This window comes from Leuresthes tenuis, unplaced genomic scaffold (genome assembly GCF_036924035.1).
Source record: "Leuresthes tenuis unplaced genomic scaffold, fLeuTen1.0.hap1 SCAF_63, whole genome shotgun sequence".
Taxonomy (NCBI): Eukaryota; Metazoa; Chordata; class Actinopteri; order Atheriniformes; family Atherinopsidae; genus Leuresthes; species Leuresthes tenuis.
In genome coordinates, this window is record NW_027325417.1 from 120,650 (window position 1) to 144,444 (window position 23,795).

The 23,795-nt window shown below is 43.0% G+C and overlaps 4 non-coding genes across 4 annotated transcripts; all 4 read right to left on the reverse strand.

Annotated features, from left to right (window-relative positions):
• Positions 1 to 2,149: 2,149 nt before the first annotated feature.
• LOC140285874 (U2 spliceosomal RNA) lies at positions 2,150 to 2,340 on the reverse strand. Its single transcript, XR_011910815.1, has one exon. It is a non-coding gene; the product is annotated as a U2 spliceosomal RNA (small nuclear RNA).
• A 316-nt stretch (positions 2,341 to 2,656) lies between these two features.
• LOC140285901 (U5 spliceosomal RNA) lies at positions 2,657 to 2,770 on the reverse strand. The gene has a single exon (XR_011910840.1). It is a non-coding gene; the product is annotated as a U5 spliceosomal RNA (small nuclear RNA).
• A 2,043-nt stretch (positions 2,771 to 4,813) lies between these two features.
• Positions 4,814 to 4,997, reverse strand: LOC140285877 (U2 spliceosomal RNA). The gene has a single exon (XR_011910818.1). It is a non-coding gene; the product is annotated as a U2 spliceosomal RNA (small nuclear RNA).
• Positions 4,998 to 5,292: 295 nt separating this feature from the next.
• Positions 5,293 to 5,406, reverse strand: LOC140285906 (U5 spliceosomal RNA). The gene has a single exon (XR_011910845.1). It is a non-coding gene; the product is annotated as a U5 spliceosomal RNA (small nuclear RNA).
• Positions 5,407 to 23,795: the final 18,389 nt, after the last annotated feature.

Consider the following 23,795-nt stretch of genomic DNA (forward strand, 5'->3'; position numbering starts at 1 on the left):
GACATCAGGCCCTCCTGTCCTGTGTTGGCTCCCTTTTAAAAAGTACAGAACTTAGAACAGGTCTAGTCCCTGGCTTTTGGCAGAACTGTCTTCTTTACTTTTTTTTTTTTTCCCCTTATTGTGTTCAGCATTACGGCAGCAGAATTGTAGTCTGAATACCTTTGATGCCAAACAGATTTGCTTTGCCAAGGGAAGTTTTATAAATGTAAAGCTCCCCTTGATTCCCATTTATTTATTTCTGTTTACAATATATGACATGTAATAGAACTGAACCGGACCGGGGGACAAGGAAAGAAGAAGAGGAAAGAAGAGAAAAACAGAACATACATCGCATACAACACAGCTGTGGATATAGATGACCTGAGACGACATGATAATACATCAACTGCTTAGCGACCATGCTACTGGACTAATTAATGTGGTTGTGTGTGTGTGAGAACATGCAACACCCATGGCACAGGACCTACATGATAACCGTGCTTAGTTATGAGTGTATAAGCGTACAGGGCCACAATCCACAGCCCCCCCAAGCAATCAGAAGCAGGCAGAGAGGGCCACAAGACCCAGGCCACCAGCAGCCCCCACAGAGCACAGAACCCAGGAAGCCCACCGCAGGGGCAACCACGCATCCACCCAGAAGACTGCAGAGGAAGCCCCCGGAAAGAGCCCCCATAAGCATAGGGCAGAGGCCCTCCGGGAGCCAGGGGCAACAGCCCACCGACGTCGCCAGGCCCCAGCCGCCCAGACATGGGCCGTGCACTGGATCCGGGCCCCAGGAGCCCGAGCGCCCCCAAACCCCCCGGCAGAGGCCCCACCCAATACCCAGGAGGGCCAAGCGCCCCAGACAGCCACACAGTGGGTCAGCGCCTGCCCCAGCACCCCTGGCCAAGTGCCCTGGGAGTCAAGACGTGCCCACAGGTGGGTGAAGTCGCGAGCAGCGGAGAGAGGCTACGCCGCCCCCCCCCATCGGGAGAAGCACAGGCAGGCCAGGCGACAGCAAGTCCAAGATCCAGGCCCAATCATTACCACACACACTTTCATGTCCCATACATCCACACGTCCTCCCTCCCTCGACTCCGCTGGGGTGTAGTGCAGCGGGCACACCAGGGGGCCAGCAGCCCCCCAGCCACCACAGACCCCAAACCAGCAGAACAATTAATTAATCCTCCTGGCCCCTCCCGCCCCGAGCAGCAACCAGGAAGCAGGGGTGTGCGAAGAAGACCCCTCCCCTCACCCTTCTGGCTCTTCAATATTTTCTAATAGTGAGCAATTAAAATTGAGGGGCAGCCAAACTTGTAGAACTGGGAGCGTGGCCCTCTGGGCAGCCTACATACCCAAAGAGCCCCGCCCACCAGATGCCACTCAGTGTAACCACCCCCCAAGACCTAATGTGTGTGTGTGAGTGTGTTTGATAAGTAGTAATGTCTAAGGTGTAATTAAAACAGGGGTGGGAACTGCAGAGTGCAACTACTGCAGAGTCCACTACACCCCACCGAACACACACGCCCCCAAAACCCTTCATGTGTGAGTGTGTGCTGTGTACAGGAGCCAGAAGGGAGAGAGGTATGGGGATATACACTGGGGGCAGCCAGGGACTGGCTGCAATAGGCATCCCCGCTACCAGGGAGCCAACACAGGACAGGAGGGCCTGATGTCCACCAGGCTCGGGGCCTGCAGCGACCATATTCTGGGAGCTACTGTACCCCCAGAAGGTACCCATCCCGCCCCACCCCACTCAACCCAACCCCACTCCGGAGGACCTCTACAAAAAACAAACAAACAACAACAAAAAACAAACAAACAAACCACCCGGTCACACCAGTCGCAGCAGCCCGGGCCTGAGACCCACCATCACCCAGGCCCCCCCAGGCCCCCTCTCAACAGGTGCGCTCTTGTGAAAAAGCAAACAGCGGCAGCAACAAAAACACAATGGGAACACCGTATTGAGGCTTTGTTCTGACCGCTCATTTGGTATGGCGGTTTCTTTCAAGCAATTCTCCCGGTTAGCCCGCACTCGGCTCGCTCCCAGAGCCGTGTTAAAGTCTACTTCGCATTCACTCTCTTTTCTCAGCAGACTAAAAGAAAGTTTCATCTTGGGCTCCCTGAAACTTGCATCCTGCACCGCTGTTTGCTTTTTCACAAGAGTAGAGAAGAGCGCACCGTTCCCAGCGGCACTGCAGTACGGGGTTAATGCTTGGAGTGAACGGAGCAAGCTACTTTTTCAACTCCTATTGCTAAAAATCCATTTAATATGTAGTTCTCGTATAGAGGACATATCAGATATTAAACTGATAAGAACAGATACTACACTTGATCTTAGCCAAAAGGCCGAGAAGCGACAACTGTCCACTGGTTAACGTCCGAGGGCCCTTCCTGGCACAATGCGCACTTGTCCGCTAACACCCCTGTTCTTTTTATGGCCATAGGTGGCCAGAGTGTCACTTTGCACCTCCGCCCACCTGCTGCACTGAGCACTCTTCAGCCCTTTTAAATGGTATAACTTTGCACTCCCGCACGCTCCAGCAAGCAGCATTCAAGCAACAACTTTGCACTCCAGCTTCGAACATCGGCACAGTCGCAACAAGTAAGGCGACTCTACTCAGAGAAGTCACTCTGCACAGTAACAAGATTTCTTTTGCACAGACAGAAAGGGCTTCACCCGCAAAGGTAAAGCCTGCCAAAAATAGAAACAACTCATTAGTGCTGCTCTCCACAGAAGCCTTTAGTAAAAGGCGAAAGACTTGTACGTTATGAAGAGAAACCAGAGTACGATTATCCGTCACTGCGGGAGCAGGGCATCAGGCTAGTTGGCATAGCCACCTTCCCCATGGTGAGCTTTGCTTGGTTGAGACGCTTGCCCCCCCCCCCTCTTTTCTCAGCAGACTCTTGGGATTTTATAAATAAATGAATTCCTTCACTCAAACTATGTTAAAACTGCTTTGTCCTTCATATTTACCATGTCTTTAAAGATTTAAACAAAAAAACCAACGTTGTACTTTGCAGTAAAAGAAATAGCAAATCTAAAGTTTCAGGAATCCGAGAATAAGCTTACTTTCATGAGTTCTTCACGATTTCGGATTTTGCTATAAAATGAATTCCTTCACTCAAACTAAATTAAAACTGCTAAACCGCTAATCTGTTACATGTAAGGCAGATGTCAAATTCACCGAATTAGGATTATTCGGTATTCGGCCAATCGAGCTGTAGCAGCTTCGGTAAAAGAGTATAAGTTGAAGAGTTTGTGAATAAAGGTGTGCGCACACATAGTGAGCTGTAGGAAAATAGGCAGGGAGCAATGCCGGCTGGGGTATATGTTCTTGTATGTTGTCTGACTGTTTGATTTGAATGTGTTGTGTAAGTGTCCTGTTGAATGTTACATGTTTGGGCTTTGACACGCTTCACTGTGGTTGTTAACTGTGTGGTGTGTCCTGAAATGTTATATGTTTGGGCTGTGTGACACGCTTAATGCGTGTCAGTAGCTACCCACTTATTCATATATAGCAACTGACAACGTAAGAAGTCCGGACATACTTTGATAGAGTAGTTGTAGAAGTATCCTTATTGATAATAGATAAACTAATTCATAGTGATAGAACAGTAGATGAACAGGTGCCTGCACATGTCTCACGAAAATAAAATGGATGTATGATTGCTGACGGCAGAGCAATACTGCCAAACTTATGAGTTCTTGTGGCAAACTTGATTCAGTGTCTTGACGTGTATACGCTGTTTCGCTGACTTGATTGTCACAAGAAACAAAGTGTGTTTGATAAGATCCGACCATTTTATTACGGGAGGATCAGTATGTATGGATTCTGATGTGACTGATAAACCCATTCGTATCTTAAGCACAATCTAATACGTCAGACAACGCCCTGGCACACGATAAAAAAAAAAAAAAGAGAGCGGTTTTGTGTCCCCACAGTCCATAATGTAGAAAAGAGAGAAAAAACCCTTTCTGATTTGGTGTGTGTGCTCATAGTGCAGAGTGTAGAGAAAAGAAAGCCGTTTTGGTGTCACGGGTGTTGTGACTTACACACACACATTTCTAAATTGAGAAAGGAAATTATTTTAGAGGAAGCACTAGAGTTTAGATCCCACATTTGTTGATAGGCATTCATTTATTTCTTCACTTCTGATAAAAATGATAAGACTGACCTAAAGAATTGGAGGCCCATCACACTTTTAAACTTTGACTGTAAACTTTTTAGCAAGGTTTTAACGACACGGATGTCCTCTGTTTTAGAGGAGGTAATTCACCCAGACCAGGCTTGTGCCATCTCAGAGAGACAACTCACCGACAGCCTCGTACTGATTCGAGACATCAATGATTACGCTAGAGACAGAAACACCCGGCTTGTCATCTTAAATTTAGACTTTGAAAAAGCTTTTGATCGGGTCTCGCATCAATATCTCTTTCAGGTGTTGCAGCCATCGAATAGGGCTCGATTGTTCCTACTTGGTGAGATTTGCTTGGTTGAGACGCTTGCTCCCCCCCCTTGCTCCTCGGCTGACCAAGTAGGAACAATGGGGCCCTATTCGATGGCTGCCTTGTCTTTTACTCTGTGCAAAAGACAAGGCAGCCACAAACACCACGGGAACACCGTATTGAGGCTTTGTTCTGACCACTCATTCGGTGTCGCGTTTCTTTCAAGCAATTCTCCCGGTTAGCCCACACTCAGCTCGCTCCCAGAGCTGTGTTAAAGTCTACTTCGCATTCACTCTCTTTTCTCAGCAGATTAAAAGAAAGTTTCATCTTGGGCTCCCTGAAACTTCCATCCTGCACCGCTGTTTGCTTTTTCACAAGAGCAGAGAAGAGCGCACCGTTCCCAGCGGCACTGCAATACTGGGTCGATGCTTGGAGTGAACGGAGCAAGCTTCTTTTTCAACTCCTATTCTTAAAAATCCATTTAATATGTAGTCCTCGTATAGAGGACATATTAAACTGATAAGAACAGATACTACACTTGATCTTAGCCAAAAGGCCGAGAAGCGATAACTGTCCACTGTTTCAGGTCCGAGGGCCCTTGCTGGCACAATGCGCACTTGTAGCAGTTTTCTTTTTATGGCCATAGGTGGCCAGAGTGTCACGTTGCACCTCCACTGAGCACTCTTCAGCCCTTTTAAATGGTATAACTTTGCACTCCCGCATGCTCCAGCAAGCACCATTCAAGCAACAACTTTGCACTCCAGCTTCGAACATCGGCACAATCGCAACAAGTAAGGCGACTCTACTCAGAGAAGTCACTCTGCACAGTAACAAGATTTCTTTTGCACAGACAGAAAGGGCTTCACCCGCAAAGGTAAAGCCTGCCAAAAATAGAAACAACTCATTAGTGCTGCTCTCCACGAAAGTCTTTAGTAAAAGGCGAAAGACTTGTATGTTATGAAGAGAAACCAGAGTACGATTATCCGTCACTGCGGGAGCAGGGCATCAGGCTAGTTGCCATAGCCACCTTCCCCATGGTGAGCGTTGCTTGGTTGAAACGCTTGCCCCTGTGCAATCGACAAGGCAGCAACAAAAACACCACGGGAACACCGTATTGAGGCTTTGTTCTGACCGCTCATTCGGTGTCGCGTTTCTTTCAAGCAATTCTCCCGGTTAGCCCACACTCGGCTCGCTCCCAGAGCCGTGTTAAAGTCTTTTTCGCATTCACTCTCTTTTCTCAGCAGACTCTTGGGATTTTATCTATAAAATGAATTCCTTCACTCAAACTATGTTAAAACTGCTTTGTCCTTCATATTTACCATGTCTTGAAAGATTTAAACAAAAAAACCAACGTTGTACTTTGCAGTAAAAGAAATAGCAAATCTAAAGTTTCAGGAATCCGAGAATAAGCTTACTTTCATGAGTTCTTCACGATTTCGGATTTTGCTATAAAATGAATTCCTTCACTCAAACTAAATTAAAACTGCTAAACCGCTAATCTGTTACATGTAAGGCAGATGTCAAATTCACCGAAATAGGATCTAAGGGTATTCGGCCAATCGAGCTGTAGCAGCTTTGGTAAAAGAGTATAAGTTGAAGAGTTTGTGAATAAAGGTGTGCGCACACATAGTGAGCTGTAGGAAAATAGGCAGGGAGCAATGCCGGCTGGGGTATATGTTCTTGTATGTTGTCTGACTGTTTGATTTGAATGTGTTGTGTAAGTGTCCTGTTGAATGTTTGGGCTTTGACACTTCACTGTGGTTGTTAACTGTGTGGTGTGTCCTGAAATGTTATATGTTTGGGCTGTGTGACATGCTTAATGCTTGTCAGTAGCTACCCACTTATTCATATATAGCAACTGACAACATAAGAAGTCTGGACATACTTTGATAGTAGTTGTAGAAGTATCCTTATTGATAATAGATAAACTAATTCATAGTGATAGAACAGTAGATGAACAGGTGCCTGCACGTCTCACGAAAATAAAATGGGTGTATGATTGCTGACGGCAGAGCAATACTGCCAAACTTATGAGTTCTTGTGGCAAACTTGATTCAGTGTCTTGACGTGTATACGCTGTTTCGCTGACTTGATTGTCACAAGAAACAAAGTGTGTTTGATAAGATCCGACCATTTTATTACGGGAGGATCAGTATGTATGGATTCTGATGTGACTGATAAACCCATTCGTATCTTAAGCATAATCTCATACGTGAGACAACGCCCTGGCACACAATCAAAAAAAAAAAGAGAGAGCGGTTTTGTGTCCCCACAGTCCATAATGTAGAAAAGAGAGAAAAAAGCCTTTCTGATTTGGTGTGTGTGCTCATAGTGCAGAGTGTAGAGAAAAGAGAGAAAAGAAAGCCGTTTTGGTGTCACGGGTGTTGTGACTTACACACACACATTTCTGAATTGAGAAAAGAAATTATTTTAGAGGAAGCAGTAGAGTTTAGATCCCACATTTGTTGATAGGCATTCATTTATTTCTTCACTTCTGAGGAAGTTTCAAGAATAAACAACAAACTTTGTATTATGAGAAAGAACCAGACTCATTCTTCAGGAATCCGAAAATAAGCACGAATTCGGATTCTCCTATAAAACGAATTAATTAACTCAAACCAAGTTAAGACTGCTTTGTCCTTCATATTTATTCATGTCTAATCAAGTTTCAACGATAAACAACGTTGTACTTTGTAGAATGAGAAAGAACTTCTTCAGCAATAAGCATCTCTCGACATATGACGAAGTACAGATTTTGCTATAAAATTAATTTCTTCTATCAGCGTGACTTAAAACTGTTTGTCGTCCTTATTTATCCACTTCAAATCAAGTTTCAACAATTAAAAAAAAATTGTAGTTTGAGAAAGAACAACTTAATCTTCAGCAATAAGTATAAAAAGAGGGTAACAAAAGGTGCAAATGCCAACCATACATCACTAAAAGGTGGAGCGGAAGTATTCAGCTGCAAGTAGGTGTGAATGTTCGACCATAATTTGTAAAAAGTGGGTAAGAAAAGGTTCGAATGCCCGACTAAATATTAACAAAAGCGGGAGGAGAGGTCTTCGGATGAGAGTGGGTGAGAATTTCCTACCATACAAGTATGGTGGAGAGGAAGCTGTGATTGGCCGACAATAGTAAAAAGCAGGTGAGAAAAGGTGCGAATGTCAAAACATACATGATCAAAACAGGGAGCGGAGGTGTTTGGCTGCGACAAGGTGTGACTGTCCACCCATAATTAATGAAAAATGGGCAACAAGTAGGTTCGAATGCCCAACCATACATCATCAAAAGCAGGAGTGGATGTGTTCGGCTTCAAGAAGGTATGAATGTCCATCAATAATTGCTATAAAACATGAAAGAAAATTTTCGAATATCAAACCGCACATAATCATAAGCGGGAGAGGAGGTGTTCCGCTGCAAGAAGGTGTGAATATCCACCCATAATTACTGAAAAATGGGTAAGAAAAGGTGCGAATGCCCAACCATACATCATCAAAAGCAGGAGTGGATGTGTTCGGCTACAAGAAGGTTTGAATGTCCGACCATAGTTTGTAAAAAGCGGGTAAGAACAGGTTTGTATTACCGACTGTACACAATCAAAAGAGGGAGCGGAGTTGTTCAGCTACAAGAAGGTGTGAACGTCCGACCATGGTTTGTAAAAAGCGGGTAAGAACAGGTTCGTATGCCCGAATATACACCATCAAATGCGGGAGCGGAGGTGTTCGGCTGTGAGTAGGTGTGAATCTCCAACCATAATTGCTGAAAAATGTGTTAGAAAAGGTAAGAATGCCGGTCCATACATCATCAAAAGCGGGAGAGGTGGTGTTCGGCTGCAAGTAGGTGTGAATGTCCAGCCATAATTACTCACAAATGGGTAAGAAAAGGTAGTATTGCCAGACCATACATGATCAAAACAGGGAGCGGAGGTGGTTAAGCTGCAAGAAGGTGTTAATGTCCGACTAAGGTTTGTAAAAAGCGGGTAAGAAAAGGTGCGAATGCCCGACAATGTATGATCAAAAGAGGGAGCGGAGGTTTTCGGCTGAAAGAAGGTCTGAATGTCCAACCATAATTTGTAAAAACCGGGGAAGAAAAGGCTCGAAAGCCCGACTATACACCATCAAAAGCTGGAGCGGAGATGTTCAGCTGCAAGAAGGTCTGAATGTCCATCAATAATTGCTAGAAAACATGAAAGAGAATTTTTGAATATCAAACCGCACATGATAATAAGCGGGAGAGGAGGTGTTCAGCTGCAAGAAGGTGTGAATGTCCACCCATAATTACTGAAAAATGGGTAAGAAAAGGTGCGAATTCCCAACCATACATCATCAAATGCACGAGTGGATGTGTTCGGCTACAAGAAGGTTTGAATGTCCGACCATAGTTTTTAAAAAGCGGGTAAGAAAAGGTTCGAATGCCCAAACATACACCATCAAAAGAGGGAGCGGAGGTGTTCCGCTGTACGAAGGTGTGAATGTCCGACCATACTTGGTAAAAAGCGGGTAAGAAAAGGTTAAAATACCCGACTGTACCCAATCAATAGCGGGAGCGGATGTGTTCGGCTACAAGAAGGTGTGACAGTCCGACCATGGTTTGTAAAAAGCGGGTAAGAAAAGGTGCGAATGTCCGACAATGTATGATCAAAAGAGAGAGCGGAGGTTTTCGGATACACGAAGGTTTGAATGTCCTACCATAGTTTGTAAATAGCGGGTAAGAAAAGGTTTGAATGCCCAACTATACACCATCAAAAGAGGGAGCGGAGGTGTTCCGCTGTACGAAGGTGTGAATGTCCGACCATAGTTGGTAAAAAGCGGGTAAGAAAAGTTTAAAATACCCGACTGTACACAATCAATAGCGGAAGCGGAGTTGTTCGGCTACAAGAAGGTGTGAAAGTCCAACCATGGTTTGTAAAAAGCAGTTAAGAAAAGGTTCGAATATCCAACCAAACATAATCAAAAGCGGGAGCAGAGCTGTTCGACTGCAAGTAGGTGTGAATGTCCAGCCATAATTACTCACAAACGGGGGAAGAAAAGGTAGTATTGCCAGACCATACATGATCAAAACAGGGAGCGGAGGTTCAGCTGCAAGGTGTGAATGTCTGACTATAGTTTGTAAAAAGCGGGTAAGACAAGGTGCGAATGCCCGACAATGTATAATCAAAAGAGAGAACGGAGGTGTTCGGCTGCAAGGTCTGAATGTCCAACCATAATTTGTAAAAACCGGGTAAGAAAAGGCTCGAAAGCCCGACTATAAATCATCAAAAGCGGGAGCGGAGGTGTTCAGCTGCAAGAAGGTGTGAATGTTTGACTAAAGTTTGTAAAAAGCTGGTAAGACAAGGAGCGATGTCCCGACATTGTATGATCAAAAATCCGAAATCGTGCAGAACTCATGAAAATAAGCTTATTCTCGGATTCCTAAAACTTTTGATTGGCTCTTTCTTTTACTGCAAAGTACAACGTTGTTTTTTTGTTGAAATCTATCGAGACATTGATAAATATGAAGGTAAAAGCCGTTTTAACATAGTTTGAGTGAAGGAATTGATTTTATAGATAAAATCCCAAATCATTCAGAACTCCTCAAAAGGGGCGTATGGCTTAATCACAAGTGTGGCTCTTTCTCATTCAGGGTAGTATGAGGAAGTTTATGCTTGAAATATATGTAGAAATGGGTACATATGAAGGACAAAGCAGTGTTAACTTAGTTTGAGTGAAGGAATTCATTTTATACATAAAATCCCAAATCATGCAGAACGTATGAAAAGAAGCTTATTCTCGGATTCCTGATCCTTCAGTTTTGCTCTTTCTTCTACTGCAAAATACAATGTTGTTCTTTGTTGAAGTCGATCTAGACATTGATAAATATGAAGGAAAAAGCAGTTTTAACTTGGTTTGAGTGAATGAATTCATTTTATACGTAAAATCCGAAATCGTGCAGAACTCATGAAAATAAGCTTATTCTCGGATTCCTAAAACTTTTGATTTGCTCTTTCTTTTATTGCAAAGTACAACGTTGTTTTTTTTGTTTAAATCTATCGAGACATTGATAAATATGAAGGTAAAAGCCGTTTTAACATAGTTTGAGTGAAGGAATTAATTTTATAGATAAAATCCCAAATCATGCAGAACTCCTCAAAAGGGAGGTATGGCTTAATCACAAGTGTGGCTCTTTCTCATTCAGGGTAATATGAGGAAGTTTATGCTTGAAATATATGTAGAAATGGGTACATATGAAGGACAAAGCAGTGTTAACTTAGTTTGCGTGAAGAAATTCATTTTATACATAAAATCCGAAATCGTGCAGAACTCATGAAAATAAGCTTATTCTCGGATTCCTAAAACTTTTGATTTGCACTTTCTTTTACTGCAAAGTACAACGTTGTTTTTTGTTGAAATCTATCTAGACATTGATAAATACCAGCCGAAACTCTGCTGCCGCTTTTGATAATTTATGGTTGGGCATTCTTACCTTTTCTTACCCGCTTTTTACAAATTATGATCTTACATTCACACCTACTTGCAGTCGAACACCTTCTCATCCACTTATGATCATGTGCGGTTGGGCTTTCGCACCTTTTCTTACCCATTTTTCAGTAATTATGGGTGGACATTCAGACCTTCTTGCAGCCGAAAACCTCCGCTCCTCTTTTGATCATACATTGTCGGGCATTCACACCTTGTCTTACCCGCTTTTTACAAACTTTAGTCGGACATTCAAACCTTCTTGCAGCTGAACCACCTCCGCTCCCTGTTTTGATCATATATGGTCTGGCAATAGTACCTTTTCTTACCCGTTTGTGAGTAATTATGGCTGGACATTCACACCTTCTTGCAGCCGAACACAACCTCTCCCGCTTTTGATGATATATGGTCCGGCATTCTTACCTTTTCTAACACATTTTTCAGCAATTATGGTCGGACATTCACACCTACTCACAGACGAACACCTCCGCTCCCACATTTGATAGTGTATAGTCGGGCATTCTCACCCTTTCTCATCAGCTTTTTGCAAATTATGATCTGATATTCACACCTACTTGCAGTCGAACAGCTCTGCTCCCGCTTTTGATTATGTTTGGTTGGATATTCGAACATTTTCTTAATGCTTTTTACAAACTTTGGTTGGACGTTCACACCGTCTTGCAGCTGAACACCTCCGCTTCCGCTTTTGATGGTGTATAGTTGGGCATTCGCACCTTTTTTTTTTACCCATTTTTCAGGTATTATGGGTGGACATTCACACCTTCTTTCAGCTGAACACCTCCTCTCCCACTTATGATCATGTGTGGTTTGATTTTCGAAAATTTTCTTTCATGTTTTCTAGCAATTATTGATGGACATTTAGACCTTCTTGCAGCTGAACACCAACTCTCCCGATTTTGATTATGTATGGACCGGCATTTTTACCTTTTCTAACACATTTTTCAGCAATTATGGTTGGAGATTCACACCTACTCACAGCCGAATAATCCCCTACCGCATTTGATGGTGTATAGTCGGGCATTCTCACCCTTTCTCATCAGCTTTTTGCAAATTATGATCTGACATTCACACCTACTTCCAGTTGAACAGCTCTGCTCCCGCTTTTGATTATGTTTGGTTAGATATTCGAACCTTTTCTTAACTGCTTTTTACAAACTTTGGTCGGACGTTCACAATATCTTGCAGCCGAACACCTCCGCTTCCGCTTTTGATGGTGTATATTCGGGCATACGAACCTTTTCTTACCCGCTTTTTACAAACCAATGTCGAACTTTCACACCTTCTCTTAGCTGAACAACTCCGCTCCCTCTTTTGATTGTGTACAGTCGGGTAATTTAACCTTTTCTTACCCGCTTTTTACCATCTATGGTCGGACATTCACACCGTCTTACAGCGGAACACCTCCGCTCCCTCTTTTGATGATGTATGGTTAGGCATTCGCACCTTTTCTTACCCATTTTTCAGTAATTATGGGTAGACATTCACACCTTCTTGCAGCTGAACACCTCCTCTCCTGCTTATGATCATGTGCAGTTTGATATTCGAAAATTTTCTTTCATGTTTTCTAGCAATTATTGATGGACATTCAGACCGTCTTGCAGCTGAACACCTCCGCTCCCACTTTTGATGGTGTATAGTCGGGCTTTCGAGCCTTTTCTTCCCCGGTTTTTACAAATTATGGTTGGACATTCAGACCTTCTTGCAGCCGAAAACCTCCACTCCCTCTTTTGATCATACATTGTCGGGCATTCGCACCTTTTCTTACCCGCTTTTTACAAACCATGGTCGGACTTTCACACCTTTTAGTAGCCGAACAACTCCGCTCCCGCTATTGATTGTGTACAGTCGGGTATTTTAACCTTTTCTTACCCGCTTTTTACCAACTATGGTTGGACATTCACACCTTCTTACAGCAGAACACCTCCGCTCCCTGTTTTGATTATGTATGGTTTGACATTCGCACCTTCTCTCACCCGCCTTTTACTATGGTCGGCCATTCACAGCTTCCTCTCCACCATACTTGTATGGTGGGATATTCACACCCACCTGTATCCGAAGACCTCCGCCCCCACTTTTGTTGATATTTAGTCGGTCATTCGCACCTTACCCGCTTTTGGCAAACTATGGCCTTCTTGCAGCCCAACACCTCTGATCTCGCTTTTGATGATGTAAGGTTGGGCATTCAGACCTTGCTTCACCTGCTTTTCACCAAATATAGTTGGACATTCACACCTTCTTGCATCCGAAGACCTCCGCCCCAAATTTTGTTGATATTTAGTCGGACATTCGCACCTTACCCGCTTTTGGCAAACTATGGCCTTCTTGCAGCCAAACACCTCTGATCTCGCTTTTGATGATGTAAGGTTGGGAATTCAGACCTTGCTTCACCTGCTTTTCACCAAATATAGTCGGACATTCACACCTTCTTGCAGCCGAACACTTCCGCTCCACCTTTTAGTGTTCTATCACAACTTTTTTTCACCGCATTTTATACATTATGGTTGGAAATTTTCAACCACTCTCATCCGAAGACCTCTCCTCCCGCTTTTGTTAATATATTTGAACTTTATTCGGACATTCAAACCTTCTTGCAGCTGAACCACCTCCGCTCCCTGTTTTGATCATATATGGTCTGGCAATACTACCTTTTCTTACCCGTTTGTGAGTAATTATGGCTGGACATTCACACCTACTTGCAGCCGAACACAACCTCTCTCGCTTTTGATGATGTCTGGACCGGCATTCTTACCTTTTCTAACACATTTTTCAGCAATTATGGTCGGAGATTCACACCTACTCACAGCCGAACAACTCCGCTACCGCATTTGATGGTGTATAGTCGGGCATTCTCACCCTTTCTCATCAGCTTTTTGCAAATTATGATCTGACATTCACACCTATTTGCAGTTGAACAGCTCTGCTCCCGCTTTTGATTATGTATGGTTGGATATTCGAACCTTTTCTTAACTGCTTTTTACAAACTTTGGTTGGACGTTCACACCTTCTTGTAGCCGAACACATGCACTCCTGCTTTTGATAATGTATGGTTGGGCATTAGCACCTTTTTTTTTACCCATTTTCAGGTATTATGGGTGGACATTCACACCTTCTTGCAGCTGAACACCTCCTCTCCCACTTATGATCATGTGTGGTTTGATTTTCGAAAATTTTCTTTCATGTTTTCTAGCAATTATTGATGGACATTTAGACCTTGCAGCTGAACACCACCTCTCCCGATTTTGATTATGTATGGACCGGCATTTTTACCTTTTCTAACACATTTTTCAGCAATTATGGTTGGAGATTCACACCTACTCACAGCCGAACAACTCCGCTACCGCATTTGATGGTGTATAGTCGGGCATTCTCACCCTTTCTCATAAGCTTTTTGCAAATTATGATCTGACATTCACACCTACTTAAAGTCGAACAGCTCTGCTCCCGCTTTTGATTATGTATGGTTGGATATTCGAACCTTTTCTTAACTGCTTTTTACAAACTTTGGTTGGACGTTCACACCGTCTTGTAGCCGAACACATGCACTCCTGCTTTTGATAATGTATGGTTGGGCATTCGCACCTTTTTTTTTACCCATTTTTCAGGTATTATGGGTGGACATTCACACCTTCTTGCAGCTGAACACCTCCTCTCCCACTTATGATCATGTGTGGTTTGATTTTCGAAAATTTTCTTTCATGTTTTCTAGCAATTATTGATGGACATTTAGACCTTGCAGCTGAACACCACCTCTCCCGATTTTGATTATGTATGGACCGGCATTTGTACCTTTTCTAACACATTTTTCAGCAATTATGGTTGGAGATTCACACCTACTCACAGCCGAACAACTCCGCTACCGGATTTGATGGTGTATAGTCGGGCATTCTCACCCTTTCTCATCAGCTTTTTGCAAATTATGATCTGACATTCACACCTACTTGCAGTCGAACAGCTCTGCTCCCACTTTTGATTATGTATGGTTGGATATTCGAACCTTTTCTTAACTGCTTTTTACAAACTTTGGTTGGACGTTCACACCTTCTTGTAGCCGAACACATGCACTCCTGCTTTTGATAATGTATGGTTGGGCATTCGCACCTTTTTTTTTACCCATTTTTCAGGTATTATGGGTGGACATTCACACCTTCTTGCAGCTGAACACCTCCTCTCCCACTTATGATCATGTGTGGTTTGATTTTCGAAAATTTTCTTTCATGTTTTCTAGCAATTATTGATGGACATTTAGACCTTGCAGCTGAACACCACCTCTCCCGATTTTGATTATGTATGGACCGGCATTTTTACCTTTTCTAACACATTTTTCAGCAATTATGGTTGGAGATTCACACCTACTCACAGCCGAACAACTCCGCTACCGCATTTGATGGTGTATAGTCGGGCATTCTCACCCTTTCTCATCAGCTTTTTGCAAATTATGATCTGACATTCACACCTACTTAAAGTCGAACAGCTCTGCTCCCGCTTTTGATTATGTATGGTTGGATATTCGAACCTTTTCTTAACTGCTTTTTACAAACTTTGGTTGGACGTTCACACCGTCTTGTAGCCGAACACATGCACTCCTGCTTTTGATAATGTATGGTTGGGCATTCGCACCTTTTTTTTTACCCATTTTTCAGGTATTATGGGTGGACATTCACACCTTCTTGCAGCTGAACACCTCCTCTCCCACTTATGATCATGTGTGGTTTGATTTTCGAAAATTTTCTTTCATGTTTTCTAGCAATTATTGATGGACATTTAGACCTTGCAGCTGAACACCACCTCTCCCGATTTTGATTATGTATGGACCGGCATTTGTACCTTTTCTAACACATTTTTCAGCAATTATGGTTGGAGATTCACACCTACTCACAGCCGAACAACTCCGCTACCGGATTTGATGGTGTATAGTCGGGCATTCTCACCCTTTCTCATCAGCTTTTTGCAAATTATGATCTGACATTCACACCTACTTGCAGTCGAACAGCTCTGCTCCCACTTTTGATTATGTATGGTTGGATATTCGAACCTTTTCTTAACTGCTTTTTACAAATTTTGGTTGGACGTTCACACCTTCTTGTAGCCGAACACATGCACTCCTGCTTTTGATAATGTATGGTTGGGCATTCGCACCTTTTTTTCACCCATTTTTCAGGTATTATGGGTGGACATTCACACAATCCTGCAGCTGAACACCTCCTCTCCCACTTATGATCATGTGTGGTTTGATTTTCGGAAATTTTCTTTCATGTTTTCTAGCAATTATTGATGGACATTTAGACCTTCTTGCAGCTGAACACCACCTCTCCCGATTTTGATTATGTATGGACCGGCATTTTTACCTTTTCTAACACATTTTTCAGCAATCATGGTTGGAGATTCACACCTACTCACAGCCGAATAATCCCCTACCGCAATTTGATGATGTATAGTCGGGCATTCTCACCCTTTCTCATCAGCTTTTTGCAAATTATGATCTGACATTCACACCTACTTCCAGTTGAACAGCTCTGCTCCCGATTATGTTTGGTTAGATATTCGAACCTTTTCTTAACTGCTTTTTACAAACTTTGGTTGGACGTTCACACCTTCTTGTAGCCGAACACATGCACTCCTGCTTTTGATAATGTATGGTTGGGCATTCGCACCTTTTTTTTTACCCATTTTTCAGGTATTATGGGTGGATATTCACACCTTCTTGCAGCTGAACACCTCCTCTCCCACTTATGATCATGTGTGGTTTGATTTTTTGAAATTTTCTTTCATGTTTTCTAGCAATTATTGATGGACATTTAGACCTTGCAGCTGAACACCACCTCTCCCGATTTTGATTATGTATGGACCGGCATTTTTACCTTTTCTAACACATTTTTCAGCAATTATGGTTGGAGATTCACACCTACTCACAGCCGAACAACTCCGCTACCGCATTTGATGGTGTATAGTCGGGCATTCTCACCCTTTCTCATCAGCTTTTTGCAAATTATGATCTGACATTCACACCTACTTAAAGTCGAACAGCTCTGCTCCCGCTTTTGATTATGTATGGTTGGATATTCGAACCTTTTCTTAACTGCTTTTTACAAACTTTGGTTGGACGTTCACACCGTCTTGTAGCCGAACACATGCACTCCTGCTTTTGATAATGTATGGTTGGGCATTCGCACCTTTTTTTTTACCCATTTTTCAGGTATTATGGGTGGACATTCACACCTTCTTGCAGCTGAACACCTCCTCTCCCACTTATGATCATGTGTGGTTTGATTTTCGAAAATTTTCTTTCATGTTTTCTAGCAATTATTGATGGACATTTAGACCTTGCAGCTGAACACCACCTCTCCCGATTTTGATTATGTATGGACCGGCATTTGTACCTTTTCTAACACATTTTTCAGCAATTATGGTTGGAGATTCACACCTACTCACAGCCGAACAACTCCGCTACCGGATTTGATGGTGTATAGTCGGGCATTCTCACCCTTTCTCATCAGCTTTTTGCAAATTATGATCTGACATTCACACCTACTTGCAGTCGAACAGCTCTGCTCCCACTTTTGATTATGTATGGTTGGATATTCGAACCTTTTCTTAACTGCTTTTTACAAACTTTGGTTGGACGTTCACACCTTCTTGTAGCCGAACACATGCACTCCTGCTTTTGATAATGTATGGTTGGGCATTCGCACCTTTTTTTTTACCCATTTTTCAGGTATTATGGGTGGACATTCACACCTTCTTGCAGCTGAACACCTCCTCTCCCACTTATGATCATGTGTGGTTTGATTTTCGAAAATTTTCTTTCATGTTTTCTAGCAATTATTGATGGACATTTAGACCTTGCAGCTGAACACCACCTCTCCCGATTTTGATTATGTATGGACCGGCATTTTTACCTTTTCTAACACATTTTTCAGCAATTATGGTTGGAGATTCACACCTACTCACAGCCGAACAACTCCGCTACCGCATTTGATGGTGTATAGTCGGGCATTCTCACCCTTTCTCATCAGCTTTTTGCAAATTATGATCTGACATTCACACCTACTTGCAGTCGAACAGCTCTGCTCCCGCTTTTGATTATGTATGGTTGGATATTCGAACCTTTTCTTAACTGCTTTTTACAAATTTTGGTTGGACGTTCACACCTTCTTGTAGCCGAACACATGCACTCCTGCTTTTGATAATGTATGGTTGGGCATTCGCACCTTTTTTTCACCCATTTTTCAGGTATTATGGGTGGACATTCACACAATCCTGCAGCTGAACACCTCCTCTCCCACTTATGATCATGTGTGGTTTGATTTTCGGAAATTTTCTTTCATGTTTTCTAGCAATTATTGATGGACATTTAGACCTTCTTGCAGCTGAACACCACCTCTCCCGATTTTGATTATGTATGGACCGGCATTTTTACCTTTTCTAACACATTTTTCAGCAATCATGGATGGAGATTCACACCTACTCACAGCCGAATAATCCCCTACCGCAATTTGATGATGTATAGTCGGGCATTCTCACCCTTTCTCATCAGCTTTTTGCAAATTATGATCTGACATTCACACCTACTTCCAGTTGAACAGCTCTGCTCCCGATTATGTTTGGTTAGATATTCGAACCTTTTCTTAACTGCTTTTTACAAACTTTGGTTGGACGTTCACACCTTCTTGTAGCCGTACACATGCACTCCTGCTTTTGATAATGTATGGTTGGGCATTCGCACCTTTTTTTTTACCCATTTTTCAGGTATTATGGGTGGACATTCACACCTTCTTGCAGCTGAACACCTCCTCTCCCACTTATGATCATGTGTGGTTTGATTTTTTGAAATTTTCTTTCATGTTTTCTAGCAATTATTGATGGACATTTAGACCTTGCAGCTGAACACCACCTCTCCCGATTTTGATTATGTATGGACCGGCATTTTTACCTTTTCTAACACATTTTTCAGCAATTATGGTTTGAGATTCACACCTACTCACAGCCGAACAACTCCGCTACCGCATTTGATGGTGTATAGTCGGGCATTCTCACCCTTTCTCTTCAGCTTTTTGCAAATTATGATCTGACATTCACACCTACTTGCAGTCGAACAGCTCTGCTCCCGCTTTTGATTATGTATGGTTGGATATTCGAACCTTTTCTTAACTGCTTTTTACAAACTTTGGTTGGACGTTCACACCTTCTTGTAGCCGAACACATGCACTCCTGCTTTTGATAATGTATGGTTGGGCATTCGCACCTTTTTTTTTACCCATTTTTCAGGTATTATGGGTGGACATTCACACCTTCTTGCAGCTGAACACCTCCTCTCCCACTTATGATCATGTGTGGTTTGATTTTCGAAAATTTTCTTTCATGTTTTCTAGCAATTATTGATGGACATTTAGACCTTCTTGCAGCTGAACACCACCTCTCCCGATTTTGATTGTGTATGGACCGGCATTTTTACCTTTTCTAACACATTTTTCAGCAATTATGGTTGGAGATTCACACCTACTCACAGCCGAATAATCCCCTACCGCAATTTGATGATGTATAGTCGGGCATTCTCACCCTTTCTCATCAGCTTTTTGCAAATTATGATCTGACATTCACACCTACTTCCAGTTGAACAGCTCTGCTCCCGCTTTTGATTATGTTTGGTTAGATATTCGAACCTTTTCTTAACTGCTTTTTACAAACTTTGGTCGGACGTTCACAATATCTTGCAGCCGAACACCTCCGCTTCCGCTTTTGATGGTGTATATATTCGGGCATACGAACCTTTTCTTACCCGCTTTTTACAAACCAAGGTCGGACTTTCACACCTTCACTTAGCTGAACAACTCCGCTCCCTCTTTTGATTGTGTACAGTCGGGTAATTTAACCTTTTCTTACCCGCTTTTTACCATCTATGGTCGGACATTCACACCGTCTTACAGCGGAACACCTCCGCTCCCTCTTTTGATGATGTATGGTTAGGCATTCGCACCTTTTCTTACCTATTTTTCAGTAATTATGGGAAGACATTCACACCTTCTTGCAGCTGAACACCTCCTCTCCCGCTTATGATCATGTGCAGTTTGATATTCGAAAATTTTCTTTCATGTTTTCTAGCAATTATTGATGGACATTCAGACCGTCTTGCAGCTGAACACCTCCGCTCCCACTTTTGATGGTGTATAGTCGGGCTTTCGAGCCTTTTCTTCCCCGGTTTTTACAAATTATGGTTGGACATTCAGACCTTCTTGCAGCCGAAAACCTCCACTCCCTCTTTTGATCATACATTGTCGGGCATTCGCACCTTTTCTTACCCGCTTTTTAAAAACCATGGTCGGACTTTCACACCTTTTAGTAGCCGAACAACTCCGCTCCCGCTATTGATTGTGTACAGTCGGGTATTTTAACCTTTTCTTACCCGCTTTTTACCAACTATGGTTGGACATTCACACCTTCTTACAGCAGAACACCTCCGCTCCCTGTTTTGATTATGTATGGTTTGACATTCGCACCTTCTCTCACCCGCCTTTTACTATGGTCGGCCATTCACAGCTTCCTCTCCACCATACTTGTATGGTGGGATATTCACACCCACCTGCATCCGAAGACCTCCGCCCCCACTTTTGTTGATATTTAGTCGGTCATTCGCACCTTACCCGCTTTTGCCAAACTATGGCCTTCTTGCAGCCCAACACCTCTGATCTCGCTTTTGATGATGTAAGGTTGGGCATTCAGACCTTGCTTCACCTGCTTTTCACCAAATATAGTCGGACATTCACACCCACTTGCATCCGAAGACCTCCGCCCCAAATTTTGTTGATATTTAGTCGGACATTCGCACCTTACCCGCTTTTGGCAAACTATGGCCTTCTTGCAGCCAAACACCTCTGATCTCTCTTTTGATGATGTAAGGTTGGGCATTCAGACCTTGCTTCACCTGCTTTTCACCAAATATAGTCGGACATTCACACCTTCTTGCAGCCGAACACTTCCGCTCCACCTTTTAGTGTTCTATCACACCTTTTTTTCACCGCATTTTATACATTATGGTTGGAAATTTTCAACCACTCTCATCCGAAGACCTCTCCTCCCGCTTTTGTTAATATATTTGAACTTTATTCGGACATTCAAACCTTCTTGCAGCTGAACCACCTCCGCTCCCTGTTTTGATCATATATGGTCTGGCAATACTACCTTTTCTTACCCGTTTGTGAGTAATTATGGCTGGACATTCACACCTACTTGCAGCCGAACACAACCTCTCTCGCTTTTGATGATGTATGGACCGGCATTCTTACCTTTTCTAACACATTTTTCAGCAATTATGGTCGGAGATTCACACCTACTCACAGCCGAACAACTCCGCTCCCGCATTTGATGGTGTATAGTCGGGCATTCTCACCCTTTCTCATCAGCTTTTTGCAAATTATGATCTGATATTCACACCTACTTGCAGTTGAACAGCTCTGCTCCCGCTTTTGATTATGTATGGTTGGATATTCGAACCTTTTCTTAACTGCTTTTTACAAACTTTGGTTGGACGTTCACACCTTCTTGTAGCCGAACACATGCACTCCTGCTTTTGATAATGTATGGTTGGGCATTCGCACCTTTTTTTTTACCCATTTTTCAGGTATTATGGGTGGACATTCACACCTTCTTGCAGCTGAACACCTCCTCTCCCACTTATGATCATGTGTGGTATAATTTTCGAAAATTTTCTTTCATGTTTTCTAGCAATTATTGATGGACATTTAGACCTTCTTGCAGCTGAACACCACCTCTCCCGATTTTGATTATTTATGGACCGGCATTTTTACCTTTTCTAACACATTTTTCAGCAATTATGGTTGGAGATTCACACCTACTCACAGCCGAACAACTCCGCTACCGCATTTGATGGTGTATAGTCGGGCATTCTCACCCTTTCTCATCAGCTTTTTGCAAATTATGATCTGACATTCCCACCTACTTGCAGTCGAACAGCTCTGCTCCCGCTTTTGATTATGTATGGTTGGATATTCGAACCTTTTCTTAACTGCTTTTTACAAACTTTGGTTGGACGTTCACACCTTCTTGTAGCCGAACACATGCACTCCTGCTTTTGATGATGTATGGTTGGGCATTCGCACCTTTTTTTTACCCATTTTTCAGGTATTATGGGTGGACATTCACACCTTCTTGCAGCTGAACACCTCCTCTCCCACTTATGATCATGTGTGGTTTGATTTTCGAAAATTTTCTTTCATGTTTTCTAGCAATTATTGATGGACATTTAGACCTTCTTGCAGCTGAACACCACCTCTCCCGATTTTGATTATGTATGGACCGGCATTTTTACCTTTTCTAACACATTTTTCAGCAATTATGGTTGGAGATTCACACCTACCCACAGCCGAATAATCCCCTACCGCATTTGATGGTGTATAGTCGGGCATTCTCACCCTTTCTCATCAGCTTTTTGCAAATTATGATCTGACATTCACACCTACTTCCAGTTGAACAGCTCTGCTCCCGCTTTTGATTATGTTTGGTTAGATATTCGAACCTTTTCTTAACTGCTTTTTACAAACTTTGGTCGGACGTTCACAATATCTTGCAGCCGAACACCTCCGCTTCCGCTTTTGATGGTGTATATATTCGGGCATACAAACCTTTTCTTACCCGCTTTTTACAAACCAAGGTTGGACTTTCACACCTTCTCTTAGCTGAACAACTCCGCTCCCTCTTTTGATTGTGTACAGTCGGGTAATTTAACCTTTTCTTACCCGCTTTTTACCATCTATGGTCGGACATTCACACCGTCTTACAGCGGAAAACCTCCGCTCCCTCTTTTGATGATGTATGGTTAGGCATTCGCACCTTTTCTTACCCATTTTTCAGTAATTATGGGTAGACATTCACACCTTCTTGCAGCTGAACACCTCCTCTCCCGCTTATGATCATGTGCAGTTTGATATTCGAAAATTTTCTTTCATGTTTTCTAGCAATTATTGATGGACATTCAGACCGTCTTGCAGCTGAACACCTCCGCTCCCACTTTTGATGGTGTATAGTCGGGCTTCGAGCCTTTTCTTCCCCGGTTTTTACAAATTATGGTTGGACATTCAGACCTTCTTGCAGCCGAAAACCTCCACTCCCTCTTTTGATCAAACATTGTCGGGCATTCGCACCTTTTCTTACCCGCTTTTTACAAACCATGGTCGGACTTTCACACCTTTTAGTAGCCGAACAACTCCGCTCCCGCTATTGATTGTGTACAGTCGGGTATTTTAACCTTTTCTTACCCGCTTTTTACCAACTATGGTTGGACATTCACACCTTCTTACAGCAGAACACCTCCGCTCCCTGTTTTGATTATGTATGGTTTGACATTCGCACCTTCTCTCACCCGCCTTTTACTATGGTTGGCCATTCACAGCTTCCTCTCCACCATACTTGTATGGTGGGATATTCACACCCACCTGCATCCGAAGACCTCCGCCCCCACTTTTGTTGATATTTAGTCGGTCATTCGCACCTTACCCGCTTTTGGCAAACTATGGCCTTCTTGCAGCCCAACACCTCTGATCTCGCTTTTGATGATGTAAGGTTGGGCATTCAGACCTTGCTTCACCTGCTTTTCACCAAATATAGTCGGACATTCACACCCACTTGCATCCGAAGACCTCCGCCCCAAATTTTGTTGATATTTAGTCGGACATTCGCACCTTACCCGCTTTTGGCAAACTATGGCCTTCTTGCAGCCAAACACCTCTGATCTCGCTTTTGATGATGTAAGGTTGGGCATTCAGACCTTGCTTCACCTGCTTTTCACCAAATATAGTCGGACATTCACACCTTCTTGCAGCCGAACACTTCCGCTCCACCTTTTAGTGTTCTATCACACCTTTTTTTCACCGCATTTT